A 12,633-nucleotide genomic window follows, 5' to 3' on the forward strand; every position below is an offset into this window, starting at 1 on the left:
CATAACACTCTTACTAAAGATACCCTTTTAATTCTCAACACCTTCTTGCTCCGATCCACGATTCTGACTGGCTTGGTCTCCAGAGTTAAACCCTCCCTTACTTCAATAAGAATTAGGGGTAGTACTTATGAAGGGTCCACCTCTGCTTTTTATAATAAGAACATATGGAACACACTGTGAGTTTTATCCAAATACATAGGTAGTTATAGTCGATAAGCAATCGACCCGATCCTTTCAACAATTTCAAATGGGTCGATGTATCTCGGGGCAAGTTTCCCTTTCATTCCAAACCGAATGATGCCCTTCCACGGTGCCACTTTTAAAAATGCTTTGTCCCCTACTTGGAACTCTAGAGGTCTTTTTTCGATTGTCTAAATAACTTTTTTATCTGTCTTTGGCTTCTTTCATTCTGTGCCTGATTAATCTTACTTTGTCGATCGTCAATTGTACTATTTCAGAACCTAGAGCTCCCCCTCTCCAACTTCATCCCAACATATTAGGGTATGGCATTTCCTCCCGTAAAGGGCTTCGTATGACGCCATACCAATATAAGCTTGGTAGCTATTATTATATGTAAATTCTACCAATGACAATAGATCCTCCCAACTTTCCTCGAACTCCAACACGCACAACCTTAGGAGGTCTTCAAGTGTTTGGATATTCCTCTCTGACTGACCATCTGTCTAAGGATGAAATGTTGTGCTCAGGTTCACCTTAGTCCCCAAAGCTTGTTGTAAGCTTGGCCATAATCTTGAGGTGAACCTTGGGTCCCGGTCCGACACAATTGATAGAAGCACTCCATTTAGCCTAATTACTTCTTTCACGTATAATTTGGCCAATTTGTCCACGAGATCCATCATTTTTGTGGGAAAGAACAAGGCCGACTTTGGTAGTCGATCAACCACTACCCATATAAAATCATTACCCTTTTTGCTCTTTAGTAATTCAATTATAAAGTCCATGGTTATATTCTCCCATTTCTATTCTGGAATTGGCAACGGTTGTAACTCTCCCACTGGCTTCTAATGCTTTATCGTCACTTGTTGGCATACCCCACATCTTAACACATATTCAGCTATTTCTCTCTTCATGTTTGGCCACCAGTAATATTTTCTTAGATCCCGATACATCTTGGTGCTCTAGGGTGAGTTGTAAATCGAGATTCATGAGCTTCTTTCAACATTTCATCTTTCAGTATCTTATTCTTGGGCAAGTAAACTTATTTGCCTATAACCACCAACCCTTCTGGCAAAATTTAAAAAGGTGTCTCTATGCCCCAACTTTTCTTTTCCTTAATTTTCCTTATCCCTTCATCTGTCAGCTGAGCTTACATGACTTTATCCTGCAACATCAATCAAATTTTTACTTGAGCTACTAATAACCCTTTTGGGCCTACACTCAGCCGCACACCCATCATTTTCAACTTTACTAAACCCCCTTGTTCCTTGTTCCTCGAATCATCAACCATTGCCTTCCCTTTTCTACTCAACACATCAGCTACCACATTGGCCTTACCCGGATGATAATCGATCACACAATCGCAATCCTTTATCAACTTCAACCATCTTCTTTGTCGCATATTTAACTCTTCATGTGACATTAAATACTTCAAGCTCTTATGGCCAGTAAAAATATGAACTTACGTCCCATAGAGGTAATGTCTCCACACTCGTAGGGCAAATACTACAGCCGCAAGTTCTAAATCATGGACTAGATAATTCACCTCATGTGGCTTCAGCTGTCTAGAGGCATAGGCAATCACCTTTCCATGGTGCATTAAAACACATCCTAGACCCTTCTTCGAAGCATCACTGTATACCATGAACCCCTCTAACCCTAAAGGAATGGCCAAGACCAAGGCAAAGGTGAGTCTCTCTTTCAACTCCTGGAAACTTTCCTCATATTCCTTCGACCAAATAAACTTTACTTCCTTGCGAGTTAACTTGGTCAAAGGTGATGCTATTATCGAAAAACCTTTGATAAATCTCCTACAATACCCCATGAGCCCTAGGAAACTCTGAATCTTCATCACGTTGGTAAGTCTCTTCCATTTCAAAACAACCTCCACTTTTTTTAGATCTACAAATATTCCTCCCGCGGAGATAACATGACCCAAAAATACTACTTTCTTGAGCCAAAATTCACATTTATCTCACTTTGCATAAAGTCTATTCTTCCTTAGTGTTTCCAACACTTCCCTCAAGTGTTGCTCGTGTTCTAGGTAAGAGCCAGAATACACCAATATATCATCAATAAATACCACCATATATTTATCCAAATAAGGTCGGAACACTCGATTCATTAAGTCCATAAATATCATAGGGGAATTTGTCAACCTAAAAGGCATCACTAGAAATGTATAATGCTCGTAACGGGTCCTAAAAGCAGTTTTCAATACGTCTTGTTCTTTGATCATTAACTGATAGTATCCCGACCTCAAATCTATCTTAGAAAACACCATTGCTCCCTTAAACTGATCAAATAAGTCATCAATTCACGGTAATAGGTATATGTTCTTTATCGTCACTTTTTTCAGCTGACAATAGTCTATACACAGCTAAAACGTGCCATCTTTTTTCTTCACAAACAATATCGGGGCTCCCCAAGACGAGTTGCTCAGCTGTATGAAACCTTTGTCTAACAATTCTTGCAATTGGATCTTCAACTCAGCTAGTTCAACGGAGGCCATCCTATAAGGGGACTATGCTATAGAATTGATTCCTATAAGGGTCTCAATGGAGACTTTAACCTCTCTAATTGGGGGTAGCCCAGGTAACTCTTCCGAAAATACATATGGGAATTATCTTACAATAGGGATTCTTGCTAATTCTATACTCCCCTTCTTCAATTCTCTTACATGAGCCAACTAGCTAAGGTATCCTTTCTTGATCAGTCTCCCAGCTGTTATGACTGAAATTATAGAATTTAGGACTACCCTTCTCTCTCCCCTAAATACTACCTTCTTTTTACCCACCCCTTATATAACCACAGTTTTAGTAAAACAATCTACTTGTGCTTTATATCTACTTAGTCAATCCATACCCAGAATCAAATCAAAGTCATACAATTCTAAGGGTATAAGGCCCATCTGTAATTCCATCCCCTCGACGTATAATACTACCCTTTTATATACCTCGTCAACGTTTATGTTTTCTCTTAAGGGTGTACTAATTGTCATCCTTAGACTTAGTCTACTTGGTGGTACATTTAATTTATTGATAATTCAATATGCCATAAAAGAAGGATTGGTGAACCAAGGCCAAATATATTAGCATAACCCACAAAGGAAGCAAGCTAATTAAGAGTTCCTTAGCCCTAAAGCTATTGCCCTGATCCTGGATCTATTAAAGTATAAACTTGTATTGAGCCTAACTATTAAGTACCTGCCACAACATCCGGCATTGGCCCCACATCTTCCTAGGTCATATGGTATATCCTGTCTCAAGTCCTTTCTTCCTGGAATCTAGGTCGGTTCCTATTGGCACTTGCTTCTGGCTGAGTAGGTCATACAGGCTGATTCATTATCAGTGATTGTTGTTGGCTTTGTTTGGTAGCCCCCTATTTCTGTACCCCTTCAGTGCCTCTGTGTGGACATTCCTTTTTTATATGACCCGTATCCCCGCAGTGGAAGTAGCCTCTCCCCAAGTATTAACAATCTCTCCATCGGTGTCCCTCACCTCTGCAGATATAACACCTTCATGAAGTTGCAAAACAGTCCCCAGGTTATTTCTGATTACACCTCATACACAATGGGTAGGTAGGTCCCCTCTATTCCACGAGTTCTCTTACAATACTAGCCCCTTGCCGGTTCTGACCCGCTGTATGTCCCCTAGTATTAGCCCATCTAGCTCCCTCAAAACTCCCTCAATGAACATAACCTCCCCCTCCCTTCTAGAGTTGCCCAAAATATTGACTGTCTTTACCCTTCTTCGGATATAGAGTTTTCCTTGATGGAGGTACAAAATTCTTTCTATTAAACTTTGTCATCTAATTTTGCTCACTGGTCGGCCTCAAAGTATCATTCATTACCCTCTTCATACCCGGTGCAGCCTGTACTAGGTCCCAAACAGACTGAAACTGCATAACTACTAATATTACCTTCAGTTCTTGTCTAAGCCCATCTCGAAACCGCTCTACTCGATAATGCTTGGTAGGGAGGTGTGGTGGCAAAGATAGATAAGTCCTAAAACCTCCTTTTATATTCTAAAACTATCATCTCCCCTTGTTTCAGGGTCGAGGAACTCCTGCTTTTTTTCCTTTCTGTGATGCTAGGAGTAATACCTCTCTTCAAATTCCTCTCGAAAATCTCTCCAGCTCAATCCTTCTCCTGCCCTCCTTTCTCAAATAGTTTCCCACCAAGAGTGGGCACTCTCTGTCAGCAACTAGGTTACACAATCTACCCGGGTCTTCTCTAGCACTTGCATCTGATCTATGACTCTCTCCACCTTTCTCAACCAATGCTTCGCAACCTCGGCATCTTCTTCACTTGAATACGTTGTACAACCCATCTCCCGTATGCCCTTTACCCACTGAACCAAATTGATTGCCTTCTCTGATCTAGAAGTGAGATGGGAAGTACCCCCTATCATCCCTGCCGCTACTGCCTTAACCAATTGTTCTAGAAATGCAGGGTTAGGTGCAACTGGTGGCTCCATTGGTGGGGGCCTATCTCCAGGTCTTTGACTGCCTGATTCCTCGGGCAACGACACTTCTGCCCGTTGAAATGCAGAATCATTATGATGTCCTGTTGATTTTTTTTTTCCGGATTGAGTCGAGGCTGCAGGTAAATGGGAGGCAGTGTCAATGGGTCCCTTTCATTTTCATTACCATATAACGAATCATAATCCCTTCTCCGTATATGAGACGAGTCGGTTCTTGCTCCCTGTCTAGTACGGACCATCTTACAACATATTTCTAAAACCTCATTATCATTTCAATCTTTCAAAGTTTAAACCATGCTCTGATACCAAATTGTAACATACTCAATTCTAGAATTAGATAAGATAATTAAAATTACTTAATTTTATGCATAATTTTTTTTATTTACACTGTAATGAAATTTCTAGCGAATTTTTTTGGCAGAGTCTTCCATATACCTAGAGATCCCAAGTTATCGACAATTCATCCTGTACATATCTCATGTTAATTCCATCATCATCGCATATCCATGTCGCAGTGCCACCACAATTATTATTAGTCACAATATATATTGAAAATCCACGGATTCATTTCAAACATATAATTTACAACATAAACTAATAGTAATAAACTTGATTAATAACATTAATATTACAACCATAAAATTCCAAAGGTATCTAAGATTAATATAAGGGAATACTAATATCGTTCCAGTCATATAATTATTTTAAGAAAAATACAATAATTGGTTCCTACGTAAACATACATAACACACCAAAATTCTTCTTCTTTCCCTTTATTTGGCTCTTGGCCAATCTTAGTCTGAGGGAACTAAGGATCCCCTTCTTTTTTTCTAGTTGATTTTTCTTACCACACTCACTCATTGTCCACATTCTACACAGGCCATAAGTGTTCATCAACCCTAAATTTTATAATCCCTTTCCTCCCCCTTTCCATCCTCACATGGCTGACCACTTAAGTTTCGAGTCAATGATTTCTTTCTTTAATAATTTTATATGTTTCTTTCAAGTTTAGAGCATCTTATGTTAGCTTAACTAACCTTATTTCTATCAATTTCTGCATTTCCCTCATATTTTCCTTCAAGAACCCTAATTTATAAAATCTGAAATTTGTGCATAATTCCTACTTAATTGTTAACTTGTTTAATAAAATCAAGTCTAGTATCCATACCTTTAGAAATTTCATATTTTAAGCTCATGTAAATTGAATATTTTGGCCCCTCTTCTCAAGCTTGTAGTCGGCCCTTTCTCCCTCTTTTTTTTTTTAATTCTGCACTTGTTTTATCCTTGTTAGAATCCTTGTTATTGGTTGTCCTCTCTACTTGGAGTTTCTAGGTTTGTATAATCCTAAGTGATTTGGTGTTTTTCGCTCTCTTTTGAAGAAGAAAAATATACACTCTTCCCTTTTCTTTTCTTTAGTTTCTAGTCGGTTATGAAAGAGGAATGAATGGGGTATTTATAGCCCCTATTCTTTCTAATTATACTTTGGCCCCTATTCTTTCCTTTTCTTTATAATTTGAGTCACATTCCTTATGTCTTCATATTTTCCTATTTAATTTTTAATTATTATTTTTATTTATCATGTGTATAATAACATTTTAATTTTTTTTTAGGATTTTACAGACTGTAACAACTTTCTATAAATATCTGAGACTTAAGGTTCAAAATCCTACTATTGTTCTGTTTAAATATTGCTATAGTTTGTCTAGTTCTCCCAAAGCTAAAAAATGGTATGGCATGGTTTTACTCTCTTTTTTAAGAGAAGAGCACAAAATCCCTTAAAAGATATTTTTCAAGGTAAGTCACTCTTAGTAAAAAATTGTTGGAGTGATTGGATCATAGTGTATTGTAATGATTTTATAACCTCTACTAAGAAAGTGAGGGGATGTTCTCCAATTTAGAGAGTGTCTGTTGTAGATAATGTTTCTCCTCTTTTGAGTCCAAATAAGGAGAATATGTTTTGAAATCTTTTTGATAATTTTCAATACTACTTTCTTTAGAGCATAATTGTTATACTGATAATTGTGTGTTGTTTATAGGCGGGCCTCACTCTTTTGAGACAAATAAAGAACAAGAAAAAACGAGCTTCAAATTCCTTATCATCATCGTCATCCTTTGTATAATAGTAGGAGGAAGAATCTCGAGAAGAGAAAGCTTTGAAGGAGTAGGAAGCCGTAAAAGAATCTGAAGTGGAGGTAATGGGCAAAACTTAATAGAATAGTGGTGAAATGGACATCAATATTGACATGGAGACAGTTGGGAGCCAATATGCTCTTCACCTAGGAGTAAGAAAAGACATAGTTCCTAGCCTATGGATCCTAGTTTTCCCCTAACAATAACACCCTTGCTTATTCTAATGTCAAGCCATGCACATGTTATTTCCCCAAATCATTAGTGAAGATACAAGTTTAAGTGGAAGTATTAATGTTAGCATTTCTTCTTTTATCCCTCTTTTATAGTTTGATTGTCTTTCCACTAAGGATTTTATAAATTATATGCCTGCTAGTGGTTATGGCCTCATGCTTGAGGAACCTTTTTTGACAGGATTCCAACCTTCTAGAGAAGTGATATACACTGATAGAGAGAGAGAGAAAGAGAGAGAGAGAGAGAGACTTCTTGACTTTTATTTAACTCAATACATTAGAGGCAATACCTTGCAGTTTTTTCAGTTAGCTTGATGGCGTTTATTTTTTCTAATGGTAGTTCCTCATTAAATAAGTATTACTTGAGAGGGGTTTTCTAATCTTCTATTGTAGCTTCCTATATGACCACCACTATGCTACTTTGTTCTTCCACACTTGTTTTTTCAAGCTCATTAATCTATACATAAGGTGGCAATTCCACCAAATTTCCATTAAAAAGCTTTAAAAAGAGATCAGCTTGGTTGTTTTCTTCTTTAAACTAGTGTTTGAAAACATCTTTTGCTAGTACTTTATCATGAAAGACTCTTTAGCCCTATATAGCTCATGACACTATCTCACCATTAACCGGGAGTCACAAAACACTATAAAAAGGTAAGCATTCAAACTCTTTACTAAGTAGAGGCTTGCCAAAAGAGCTTTAAACTTTGCTATATTATTAGAGGACGGGAATTCCAAATGGATTGCATATTTAAAGGTTCCCCCCCCCACCAAGGCTATTCAAAGCAAGCCCAGCTCCACTTTCATTTATGTTGGATGTTCCATCAACATGTAACATCTAAGGTTTAATGGTGAATTGGTCTTTTGCTTCTTCAATTTTAACCATCGATGAAGATAACTTGGTGAATGAGCATTATGCAATGAAATTAGCTAAAGTTTGGTCTTTGATAGCTGGTTTAGGCTGATATTAGAGTCTATACTCCCAGCTCAATAGCCCACTTAACCAAATGACCTGGCATGCCAAGTTTATAGAGGATTTGCCTAAAAGGCAAATAAGTCAACATAATCAGTTGATGTTATTGGAAATATAGTTTTAGCTTCCTAACAACATTAACCAGAGCGAGGGCCACCTTTTCAATCTTTATATACCTTATATTGGCATCATGGAGAACCTTACTAGCATAATACACTGGCTTCTGGATTCCCTTTTCTTCTCATACCGGCATTGCACTAACTGTCAAGTCAACAATCCCTAAGTAAAGAAAAAGTTTTTCTTTTTTTTTTAGGTTGTGAAAAGACTCTAAGAGAGAAGAGATGGAGATTCAATTCTTTTAATACTTGTTTGCACTCTAAAGTCCACTCAAAATTAGAGATATTCTTTAAAGTTTTGAAGAATGGTAAGCAACATTTGTTTAAGTGAGAGATGATCTTGTTGAGGGTGGCAACTCTTCCAGTCAGTCTCTGTACATCCTTTATTGTCTAAGAAAGAGTCATATTTAGTATTGTCTAGATTTTCTAAGGATTAGTGTAAACCCTGGGAATAAACTTTTACATAAATTGAAAATAATATAGATGAAAAAAGAGAAATGAGATAATTAATGTACAAATTAAATAAATTAGGGATTGAAAATTTTTCTGGTATGAATTTCCCCGGTAATATATTTGAAATATATATATATATATATATATATATATATATATATATTAATTAACTCAAAGACAAAGAGGGTAAGGTTAACTGTAAGGAAAATAAATTAAATTCAAATGTTGAGGGGTGAAATTATAAAAAATAAAAAGAGGTGTAACTCAAATAATAAAAGGAAGAAAGAAAAGGGGTAAAAAAAACACTTAAGTAAGTGGGGTCAAATGTCTAATTAAAAAAATGAGATTATAAATACCTTTTTTTCTTCCCCTTAAGGCAGGCTGCAACAACAACAAAATAGAGAGAAATTTGAATCTTTCCACCAAAAATTGAGAGAGAAACACCAAAAAATACACAAGGTTTAGATCAATTGGTAGGGAAAGCATCATTAGGCAAGGAAATTAGCAAGAAACAAGTAAAGAAAATTATAGGGAGAAACGGAGACAGTGAGGGCCGACTGGTGTGTAAAAAAAGAGGAGTCAAAATTTTTCGACTGGTTAATTATCAAAGTCTAATTTATCACGAGGTAACGAGCCCTAAACTTGATCATGTAAGCCAATTTGAATTTGATTAGAAATTGGTGTATTAATCTTGAATTTAAGTTAGGGTTCTTGAGTAGAATTTGAGGGAAATGTAGAATCATATGAAGTTGAATTAGTTAGAGCATTGAAGATTGTCTTGAATGTGAAATTATATAGAGATACCAAAGAAAAAAAATTCAATGGTTAAAGAAGCAAAGGTGGGCGACCATTGGGGGGTGAATTGGAAAAGAAGAATTTATGATTTTATTTGTAAATTTCTTGTCATGTGTTATTTATAATATGAACAAATGGTTTTTTTAAGAGAGAGTGGAAAATTGAGATGTTTGTGGGTTCACTTAAAACATTAATAAAACTAGACAAATTTGTCTTCCTAACTTCAATAAGGGATTCGAGCCTAAACATGATATAATTTAGGAAATGTTCTTTCATAGAAGTTATAGCTAAAGATGTTAGTTTTTCAACGAGACTAACCTTATCTAATTTAGAGTTCTAAAACTACAGATATAGGTAAACCTCTTAGGAGAGGTTGGGTTGCCATCTCTGCTTGCAATTTCGACAAGTTGCTAAAATGAGTAAATTAGATGCGTTTGGGGCAGAATTGGGTTTCTTGCCCTTAGAAAATGTGTAGTTTAACATTTTAATATTCAAAGGAAATAAGTCATGTTCAAAACCGAGATTTGTAATGTTAGTTATAATTAAAAAAAACAATCATCTTAAAGGATGTAATGAGAAACACAAATATGAAGGAAGAAATTGTTGAATGAAAGTCAATATTTGTTGATTTTATTGTTATTAAAAGAAATATAATTTGAATAGGAAATAATATGATATACCTGTGAATACAGGAGGGACCACAAGAGTTGCACAGTAGCAGCAGGGGATCACAAGCCGAGCTTCTGCAGCAGGTAGGTGTTCTACACCTATATCTTGCTTAAATGTACATAATTATAAAAGCTTGTTTAATTTTTGGATTTTATATATAAATGTTATCAAAAGAAAAACATCTAATGAAATGAATAAGAGATGGAAATAGACTTGATTAACTATTCTGGTTGGGATAGTTAATGATACCAATGAGTTTCATTGATATCAAAATTTCCCTAGATTTGATTAGTCAGTTCTGAGAATGGGAGGCTAATGATGTCAATAAGGTTTACTAACATCGGCATGATAATCCCAGAACATGGGGAATATTGAACCTGATTAACTATTTCGGGTTAGGAATAGTTAATGATATCAATAGGCTACATTGATATCTTTTTTTTAGGGCAAAACATTATTTAGTGTCATGATTCATATCCTTTTGGAATAGGTACTTCTTTTGATTCCACTTTGCACATACTCATTCCTCTTGATTGTTGTAAACACCTCAACCCTGGTAGCGTTTAAGGGAGTAGTTATTATTTCTAGGTATACTAGTCTATTTTATGCCAAGACCCTGGTATTACCCCTGAAAGATTGGGTATTCCGAGATTGACATATGTTATCTTGCTTGGAAGACACTTTCTTTCATCCGATGAAGCGAGGATGCTCTTGTCACAATACACTAGCCTTTTCCACTCAGATATGATTCTCTATCAACTATTTTATATTAAGTAGATTTCTCTAAAAAATGGTATAAAGTTGTTCCAGAGAGAGTAGTTGTGTATTTTATTGATAAGGGCTTTTGTTGCTACAGGTTTTAGTAATTTTTCCACCTTCAGTAGCTTTTTGTTAAACCTCTTTAGATAGACTCTGGTGCTTTTCTTTTCTAGTTGAATAATGAAGAAAAGTTCAGTGGAGCTTTTGTATGCTTGTGTTGAAACGAGCGATCAACTTGTCACACAAATCTAAAAAACTAGATATTGAACCAGGTTTGAGATTGTGATACCATGCTCGTGTAGACCCCAAAAACTAGTTGGAAGGACTTCGCACATAGCTTTAGAATCCTACACCACCAATTCCAAACTACTTCTCACATTTTGAACGTGTTTTTTTAGGATCTGACAATCTATCATAATTATCCAAATTCATCTTACTAGCTATAAAGTCTATGAGGAGGCATGTGTTCAACACATAACCACATAATGGTGACCCTCCTACCTAACTTGAGTCTTTTTTTTATCTTCGTCTTTACATTGCCTCTTTGATTATGGGATGTTGAGTCAGATTCTGAAGGAGAACGAGCTTGTTGGCGGGGATAGTTAAGACTCTCGGCCTGACCTCTTGATCTATAAAGATCATATCTAGATGACCCTGCATGAGAGTGCTTCTCTTTGTAATGTGATCTACCTGTAAGTGTGGGTATGATGTCTACTTTCTGCCTCATTCTGGTTAATTTTCTTAGGAACTTAGAGTTGGTGTTGCCCAAGACATGCAATAGGGATGACTGGTGCCATAGACATAAGAAGAGTTTGTATAGTAATTGACAAGTTCTGTAGAGAACTGAGTTGTCATTAGGCAACTAACACAACCTTAGTAAGTGTCATTATCTGTTGAGTGAGTTGATAGAGATCCATATGAGGAGCTGATGGAGATGGTGGGAGGTCAATGACCTTTCCTCTTGGGATTTTTGTATTATCCGCCATAAATACTTTAGAATAAGGAAATGAGGAAGATTAACATAGGAAAGAAATTAACAAGACTTTTGTTCAAGTTTCCATAGGCGACGCCATTGATGAAGCTTGAAAAAAACTTCACCAAGTTTGAGCTTCTTTTCGGATGATAATTGTTTAGATAAGGGTGTTACATGCAAAAAACCCTCTGATGCCAAAATTAATTTAGAAATTTTTAAGTATCAAGAATATAAAGATAGTAAGTAGAGAGAGAGTAAGATATTCTTTCTCTGTTTTTTCTTAAGAGAGTCCCTCTCTTGCTAAAACCTGACATTTTATATCTTGAAAAACATAAAAATATCAAAATAATATCTAGAAAAAATCTTTCAGCTTTTCAAGATGGCAATCCTATTTCGTTGTTATCTCTCCACATAGAGTCGTAATAGGTTTGTAGCTTGTAATGATAAAAAGACATTAAGATGAGAGGGAGAAAGGAGCCCAACCGAGAGTTGAATCTCGTTACCGTGTTGAGTCTTGGTTGGGTCATGGCATAACCAAATGTAAGTCTCGGTTGGGCCTCGATCCAACCGAGTGTGGGGGCTATGTTGGATTGAGGCCCAATCGAGTTCAAGCTTTCATCATTAATTTTCACTTTCCTTCCTTCAGTTGTGTGCTTTCCTTCCTTCAGTTGTGCGCTGATCTTCTTAAGTTTAAAATACCCGTAAAACAATTGATTAATTTCAGTATATACGTTCATATTCTTAATAGATAGATAGATGAATTAATTAATTAATATTTCAGTTTATTCTTGATTACTTGAGAAATTAATTGCCTCTTTCATCCATCTAGAGTCCAAACGTAACAATACTCCCGTATTTCCACTCCAACAGACTAAAC

The sequence above is a fragment of the Populus nigra genome, chromosome 15 (assembly GCF_951802175.1).
Source record: "Populus nigra chromosome 15, ddPopNigr1.1, whole genome shotgun sequence".
Lineage (NCBI taxonomy): Eukaryota > Viridiplantae > Streptophyta > Magnoliopsida > Malpighiales > Salicaceae > Populus > Populus nigra.